Source organism: Chrysochloris asiatica, unplaced genomic scaffold, assembly GCF_000296735.1.
Source record: "Chrysochloris asiatica unplaced genomic scaffold, ChrAsi1.0 scaffold00002, whole genome shotgun sequence".
Classification (NCBI taxonomy): Eukaryota; Metazoa; Chordata; class Mammalia; order Afrosoricida; family Chrysochloridae; genus Chrysochloris; species Chrysochloris asiatica.
In genome coordinates this window covers 52689680-52697519 of record NW_006408520.1, presented here as the reverse complement: position 1 = coordinate 52697519, position 7840 = coordinate 52689680, and positions in this window count along the sequence as shown.

Below are 7840 nucleotides of genomic sequence, written 5' to 3'. Positions count from 1 at the left end.
TACATGGGAGAACGATGAGGCTTTCTGCTCTTCTAAAGATTTACAGTCTCAGAAACCCTATACAGGGTTGTTATGAGTTGGAACTGACTACATGGCACATTATCACCACCACCTTCTTTTATTCTAATTCAGTAGGTATGTGATAAGGAGTAAACATGCTTGCTTTATTTTTTAAATTTCCCAAAAGCTTTGAAATTAATTCAATTGTATAATTAGAGTTAGATATTATTGAGAAGGAATTCAATACTAGCTGGGAGATAAAGATCAACTGATTAAAGATCTAGGATATAATAAAAATACACAAAAATTAAATAATGCCTTTGTTAAGCAGTGTCTTATATAGCCACATTATTCTGATTCATTTTCTCTATCACAGCCATACATCAAATCCACTGGATCAATTCTAAGTTTTGAAGTGCCATGTGATGCTATGGGTTAATGTGCTGGACAGCATGATTGGTTTGAATGGCAAGTTTCATGGCGCAAGCTCCTCAAAACCCTATGAGTTGGAACCTACTCAACAGCACTTAACAACACTCTCTCTTGGACTGCTGGTATTGTGCTGTAGGATCAATACTTGACTGTGAACCATTAGGTCAGCAGTTCAAATCCACCAGATACTCTGGAAATCTTATGCAGGGTTGCTATGCGATGAAGCCTACTTGAACAAGCACTTAACTTTGGCTTCCTTGAGTGTTGATGGCTTATGTCAGCAAAATGAAGTCTTTGACAAGTTCAATCTTTTCTCCATTTATCTTGATGTTATTTATTGGTCCAGTGGTGAGGATTTTTGTTTTCTTTAAATTAAGGAAGCAGCAGTCAAAAAACAAAAGGCTATTGCTTTAGGTAAATCTGCTGCACAAGAGCAAAGATGTTAGTTGGAGGACTAAGGTGCACTTGACCCAAGCCATGTTATTTTCAATAACCTTATATGTATGTGAAAACTGGAGAAGAAGATCATAGAAGAATTGATGCATTTGAGTTATGGTGCTGGAGGAGAATATTAAAAGTACCATGGACCACCAAAGAACACACAAATCTGTGTTGGAAGAAGTTTAGCCAGAAAGCTCCTTAGAAGCCAAGAAGGCCAGACTTTGTCTCACATACTTTAGACCAGTCCCTAGAGAAGGACATGATGCTTGGAAAAGTGGAGAGTCAGCAAAAAAGAGGAAGACCCCGCCCCTGAGATGGGTTGGCACAGTGGCAACAGCAATGGGTTCAAAAGTAGCAACAATTGTATGGTTGGTGAAGGAGAGGTCAGTGTTTCGTTCTGTTGTACATAAGGTCGCTGTGAGTCAGTACTGAATCGACAGCACCTAACAATAACAACATACTCTCTCTTTCATATATTTATGGAGTCCTGGTGTGGGGCTGTGGATTAATGCACTGGACTGCAAAGTCGATTTGATCCAAAGGGTGGGTGGTTCAAGCTCATGAGTAGCTCCTTGGAAACACAATACAGTGTTGCTATGGGTATATATATATATTGTACATATGAGTCCTGAAGTGGTGCTGGAGTCTAAGTACCAGACTCCTAACCACGAAGTCGGCAGTTCAAACCAATCAGCCACTACTCAGAAACCCTATACAAGGTCTCTATGAGTCAGAGGTGACTCAGCGGCACTTGACAGCAATAACAACACACCATTTCTTGGTAGCACAGTGTTTCTGTAGGATCATCACTGTACTATAAACCACATGATCAATGGCTTCAGCCCACCAGTGGGTTTACTGAAGAAAGATGAGGCTTTCTCCACCCACATATATTTAAAACCTCAGAAACCCTATATAAGTTTACCAGGAGTCAGAACTAACTCGAGGGTACCTAGCAACTACATACTCTCTTTATTCTCATTTCACACAAGCTTTTTAAACTGGAAACTAACAAGTAGTATCACGACCTTCTAGCTTTCCCAAAGTACTACAAGTTGTCCCTGCAGTCCAATATGTCAGAAGACTATGCTTGTTCACCTCTTCTTCCAAAACAAAACCAAATCCACTGCCATCAAGTTGATTCTGAATTCAAAACGACCCTATAGAGGGTTTTTGAGACTATAAATCTTTAAGGGAACAGACAGCCTCATCTTTCTCCTGCAAAGCACAGTTAAAATGACTGGCCATGCTGCTGTCTCTCTGGCGTCCTTATCCTATGCAATAAACCAAGTCAAACTGTGGCATAAAGCAATAGTCATTTATTTTTACTCAAGAGCTGAGGAATTACTTGGTTGTTTTTCTGGTCTTAACTGGGCTTACTCATTTGTCTGAAGTCAGCAGAAAACCTGTAGATGGTTCTGTTATAATAGTGGTGGTGGTGGTAGTTTTGTGCTATCAAATCATTTCCTACTCATAGTAACTCTGTATAGGGTTTCCAAGGCTGTAATTTTTACGGAAGCATAAAGCCTCATCTTTCTCCCACAGCGTAACTGGTGGATTCCAATTGCTGACATTTTGGTTAATAGCTCTATTAAATGTTTCTGATGGTTGTTGTTAGGTGTTGTCAAGTCAGATCAGACTTGTAGTGCTATCAAGTACAACAGAAAAAAAAGCACTGCTAATTCCTGTACCATCTTCACAATCACAGCTGTATTTAAGTCCATTGTTATAGCCACTGTGTCAGTTTCCCTCACTGAGAGCCACCTTCTTTTTCACTGACTGTCTATTTTATCAAGCATGATGTCCTCCAGAGACTGGTCCCTCCTGATAATATGTCCAACTATGTGAGACAAAGTCTCACCATTCTAGCTTCTTAAAAGCTTTCTGGCTGAACTTCTTTCAAGACATATTTGCTGCTTCTTCTGATTGTTGTTGTTGTTGTTAAGTGCCAACTAGTCAGTTCTGACTCATGGTGGTGGTGGTGTGTGGCGGAGTCAGTTCTGACTCATAGTGACCTTGCATAGGGTTTCTGAGGCTGTAAATCTTTTTGAGAGCAGAAAACCTCATCTTTCTCCCGTGGAACAGCTGGTAGTTTTGAGCAACTGACATTGAGTTTAGCAGCCCAACTTGTAACCATTATGCTACCAGAGCTCCTGACTCATAGCAATCATATATAGGTTTCTCAAGGAGCAGGAGCGGTTGGTGGGTTTGAACCACCAACCATGTGTTTTACTTATCTTACAGCTCCATACCAGGACTCCAGTTCTTCTGATAGTCTATGGTATATTCGTATTCTTTGTCAACATTGTAATTCAAACACATCAATTCTCCTTCAGTCTTACTTATTCATTGTTCAGCTTTGGCATGCATATGAGGTGATTGAAAATACCATAGCTTGGGTCAAGTACAATTTTGTCCTCAAAGTGACATCTTTACTGTTTAATATTTTTGAGTATTAAAAGATCTTTAGCAGTAGCTCTATTGTTTGGGGTTTTTGTGCATACTTACAGCATGAACATTCCACAGTCAGCCCCTGCCTTTGTTCTGGATGATGATCTTGAGCTTTTCTACAATCTCTTCCTACAGATATAGTCAATTTGACTCCTGCATATTCCATCCAGTTAGGTCCATGTGGATAGGTATAGTCACTTTTTATGTTGCTTAAAAAGGGTATTTGCAATGAAGAAGTCATTGATCTTGCAAAATTCTGTCATGTGATCTCCAGAACCATTTTCAACATCAACAACTGATCTTTCCTCTTTGTTTCCAGCCTTCGCATCCCAATCACCGGTAATTATCACTATATCTTGATTGTACATTTGATCAGTTTCAGACTGAGGAAGTTGGTAGAATTCTTCAATTTTATCATCACTGACTTTAGTTGGGTGGTGCGTAACTTTGAATAATAGCATTAACTGATCTCCCTTCTAGGTTTATGGATATTATCCTATTTCAGATGGATCTTGACATCATGATAAATGGAGAAAAAAACTGATGTTGTCAATGACTACATTTTGCATGGATCCACAATCAACACTCATGGAAGCAGCAGTAAAGAAATCAAACAATGTATTGTATTAAGCAAATCTGCTGCACAAGACCTCTTTAAAATGTTTGATATAGACCACTTGACAAAAGTTAAAATGAAGTCTGAGCAAGACAAGGAAGTAGGAGAGAAAAATAGTCTTAGAGATCTTATGCTGGAAAAAGTTAACTCAGTCCCTTGCCATAAAGACACTTATCAAAGTACTGCAGGAACTTGGTCAGAAAAGACTGTGGTAATAATCATCTACGATAAAGAAACACATTGTTCCTTGCGTTTTGCAAAATGTTACTTTAATGTTTTGAAAGGTTAATCATTTTTCCAGTTGTAACTTATCCAAGAGATTACCCTTAGAGATTCTGTGTCTAGCAAGGTTGATTTGGGATGCTATTACCACTGTCTTTTAGATCACTTGCTTTCTTCTAGTAAAACCTGATGTTGAATCTTACTTTCTCTCTGTAATTGATTACAGTGACAGGTGGCAAGTCCTGGTGTGCTTGGCAACATGTTCAAGAGCAAAGATGTCAATTTGAGAAATAAGTGTAGCTGCCCCAAGTCATGATATTCTCAATAGCCTCGTATGTGTGTGAAAGTTGGATAATGAATAAGGAAGAACTTAGAAGAATTGATATGCTTAATTTATCATATTGAAGGAGAATATTAAAAGTATCATGGCCTGCCAGAAGATCAAACAAATCTGTGTTGGAAGAAATACAACCAGAATGGTCCTTAGAAGCTAGTATGGCAAGACTTCATCTCTCATAAACTGGACATGTTATCAGGAGATACCAGTCCCTGGAGAAGGACATCATGTTTAGTAAAATGGAGGTCAGGGAAAAAGAGAAAGATCCCAATGAGATGGATTGGCTGAATGTCAACAGCAATGGCCTCAAGTGTAACAATAATTGTGAGGATGACACAGGACTGATCAGCGTTTCATTCTGTTGTGTACAGAGTTGCTGAGTTGGAACTGACTCCACTACATCTACAATAATATCAACAGCAGAGATCAAGAAATCAAGAAGTATGAAATTTTTTGAAGGTCTGGTCTCAGAACTGGCATGGCATCACTTATAGTACATTTTATTTTTCAAAGTAGATATCAAATCCAGCCTAGATTCAAATAGTGAGTAAATAGACTCTTCCTTCTAATGGGAGGAGCTGCAAAGTCATATTACTTTAACTTTAACATATAATATGTGATCTTTCAGAATTCATTGACTATTACATTTTATTGTTAATCATATTTGATAGTTACATGTCATTTTCATTCATTTATTTTGACTGCTGTATAGTATTCTGATGGTAGCTCAGTTTATATTCATATTTGTTTTGTGATACATTGTCCCCCAAATCATTAAAATCTGTTGCAACTTCAGCATTTCAATGATAAGCATTATGAAGCATACTTTTTTAAAAACTAAATAATTTTACTAAATAATTCTCTCAAAAACTATGTGCACAAAACTCTACTCAAAAATAAGCTCCTACTTTCAGTTTGGGCAGCAGTAGAAAAAGCCAGGTAGGGAACTCTTCATGGTAGAGGTACTAGGAACTCATGCAGCAAGTGCTCACAGAAAACTCCAGAGCACCGGATCTACCATAAGGTCCAGGACGTCAGTTTCCCACACTTACAAGTGAAAAAATCATGATATTAAGGAAAATACTGTGAGTTAGGAATCTGGGATGGGACTCCCTCTGTGGCCACCCCACTCTGACAGAGTTTAGAAGGCAGGATTACAGCCATTCAGGCTTGGGGAACTGGCTCTAAAAGCAGTGCAGACACACTTGCAAAAAGAGGAATGGGAGACTCTACACATTTCTCCTGCCTCTTCCCTATTGCGCCTTCTTTGTTCAGCCAGGACACCATCAGGAGGGTTTGTGCACACCCCCCAAAAACAGTGAGGACCCTGCAGTTTCCACATGATACAGAGAGAAGGTTGGCAGCTACTAATTATGTCAACCATGGAGACACAGCTCTAAGTTTGACTTGTCTGAGACCTTTGGTGGCTGTGAGCCTTGGGATTGATTCTGACTCCAGGTGACCTGGTGTGGGACTTCCGGGGCTATGGGTCTTTGAGGGAGCTGAGCACCTCACCTTTCTCCCATGGTGTGGCTGGTGGTCTCGAGCTGCTGACCTTGTGCTCCATTCATGGCTTCTGCGTTACCTGAGCTCCATGTACAGGAACTTTAAAAAAAAATCTGTAAAACCTCAACATAAAAGGACTCAACCATCTCAAGAATAGCACTGTGCACACGCAGACACCTAACTGACTTTCAGAGACAAAATAAGTGGACAATCTTTCTCCCGTTAATTTCTCAATATTTACCTTCACACCTCAACTGTAGTGACTAGAGAAGGAGCCTGAGCAAGTGGGCACCCTCACCCACTGCTGGAGATAGTATGGAGTATGCACACATACTATCTGTTTAGCACAGGACTGCCTGTGTAGACCACATATTTATTTCTGTTCCAAAGTGGTGGCATTCGTCTCTGCATTTATATTACTTCTGCTTTTGGTCCTTTTGATCACACATCTTTCCGGCAGGTAGGAGTTTTTTCTCCTTATGTTACCCAAGAAGAGACAGCAATTGTGGCCATATAGGCAAATTATAAGCATACTCCATAATATTCCACCTCTGAGACAAGAGCCAACAACATCTCCTAAGCATTACATGTGAAAAGGGAAGCCTATCTCCTGATCATATTCATCAGGAGACACTCAGTAAGCCTAATAACAAACAACAATAAACACCCACTAAAGCATTAAAAAACAAAACAAAACCACATAACTATTGGAAATGACAAACAAGAAACAACAAATGATATCAAAACATGTCCAAAAACAGAAGAGTGTAGATGAGACAAATGAGCTGGAGACAGACAGGGTTTTCTAGAAGAGAAATAGCAGGTTTTGGATATACCTGAGAAGGAATTCAGAATAATGATATGGAAACAAATTCAAAAGCTCCTAAAAGGGGTGGAGGAAAACAAGGAAGAAGTCATGAAAGTACTTCAAGAGCAATCAATAAGATTGATACAGCATTGGAAATAGTTCAAAACCTGCAAAACGAGGTCCAGATGACTAATAATAAGATATCAGAAATAGACAATACACTGAAAGGGGAAAGGAGCAGAATAGAAGAGATGGAAACCAGAACTAGTGAGCTGGACGACAAATCTCTCAATACTGCTAAGGTAGAATAACAAGTTGTAAAAAGGATAGAAAAATCAGAAGAAAGTCTAAGATTCATGCAGAATAACACGAAAAGGAACAACTAAAGAATTATTGGCATTCCAGAACAGGAAGAATTGGAGAAGTCCAAAGAGGAGACAGTTGAAGAGCTTCTGGAAGAAAATTTCCCTAAAATCTTGAAAGATGTGAAGATAAACATTCAAGAAGCCAAACATACCCCAGGAAAGATAGACCCCAAAAGAAAGTAACTAAGACATATAATAATCAAGCTCTACAAAATCAGATGCAAGGTGAGAATACTAAAAGTGGTCAAGGAGAAGAGAAAAGTATATATATAGGCAAGCAAATGTATATAAAGGCAAGCAAATCAGACTAAGCTCTGACTATTCAAAACAAACCATGCAGGCAAGAAGGCAATGGGGAGACATATACAAAATCCTACAAGAAAAAAACTGCCAAACAAGAATTGTCTATCCAGCAAAACTGTCAATCAAATAAGATGGTGCGAACAAGATATTCCATGATACAAATTCTGAGGGATTTTACAAAAACCAACTCAGCACTTCAAAACATCCTAAAGGGAGTTATTTGGATTGAAAACCAAAACAACCAAACAGCAACCAGAGATTGACAGGCATGGCAACACCACCTGGAACTCAAGTCAACAGATAGCAGAAAAAATCTTTTGCAACAACACATCAGACAAGGGACTCATTTCTAAAATATA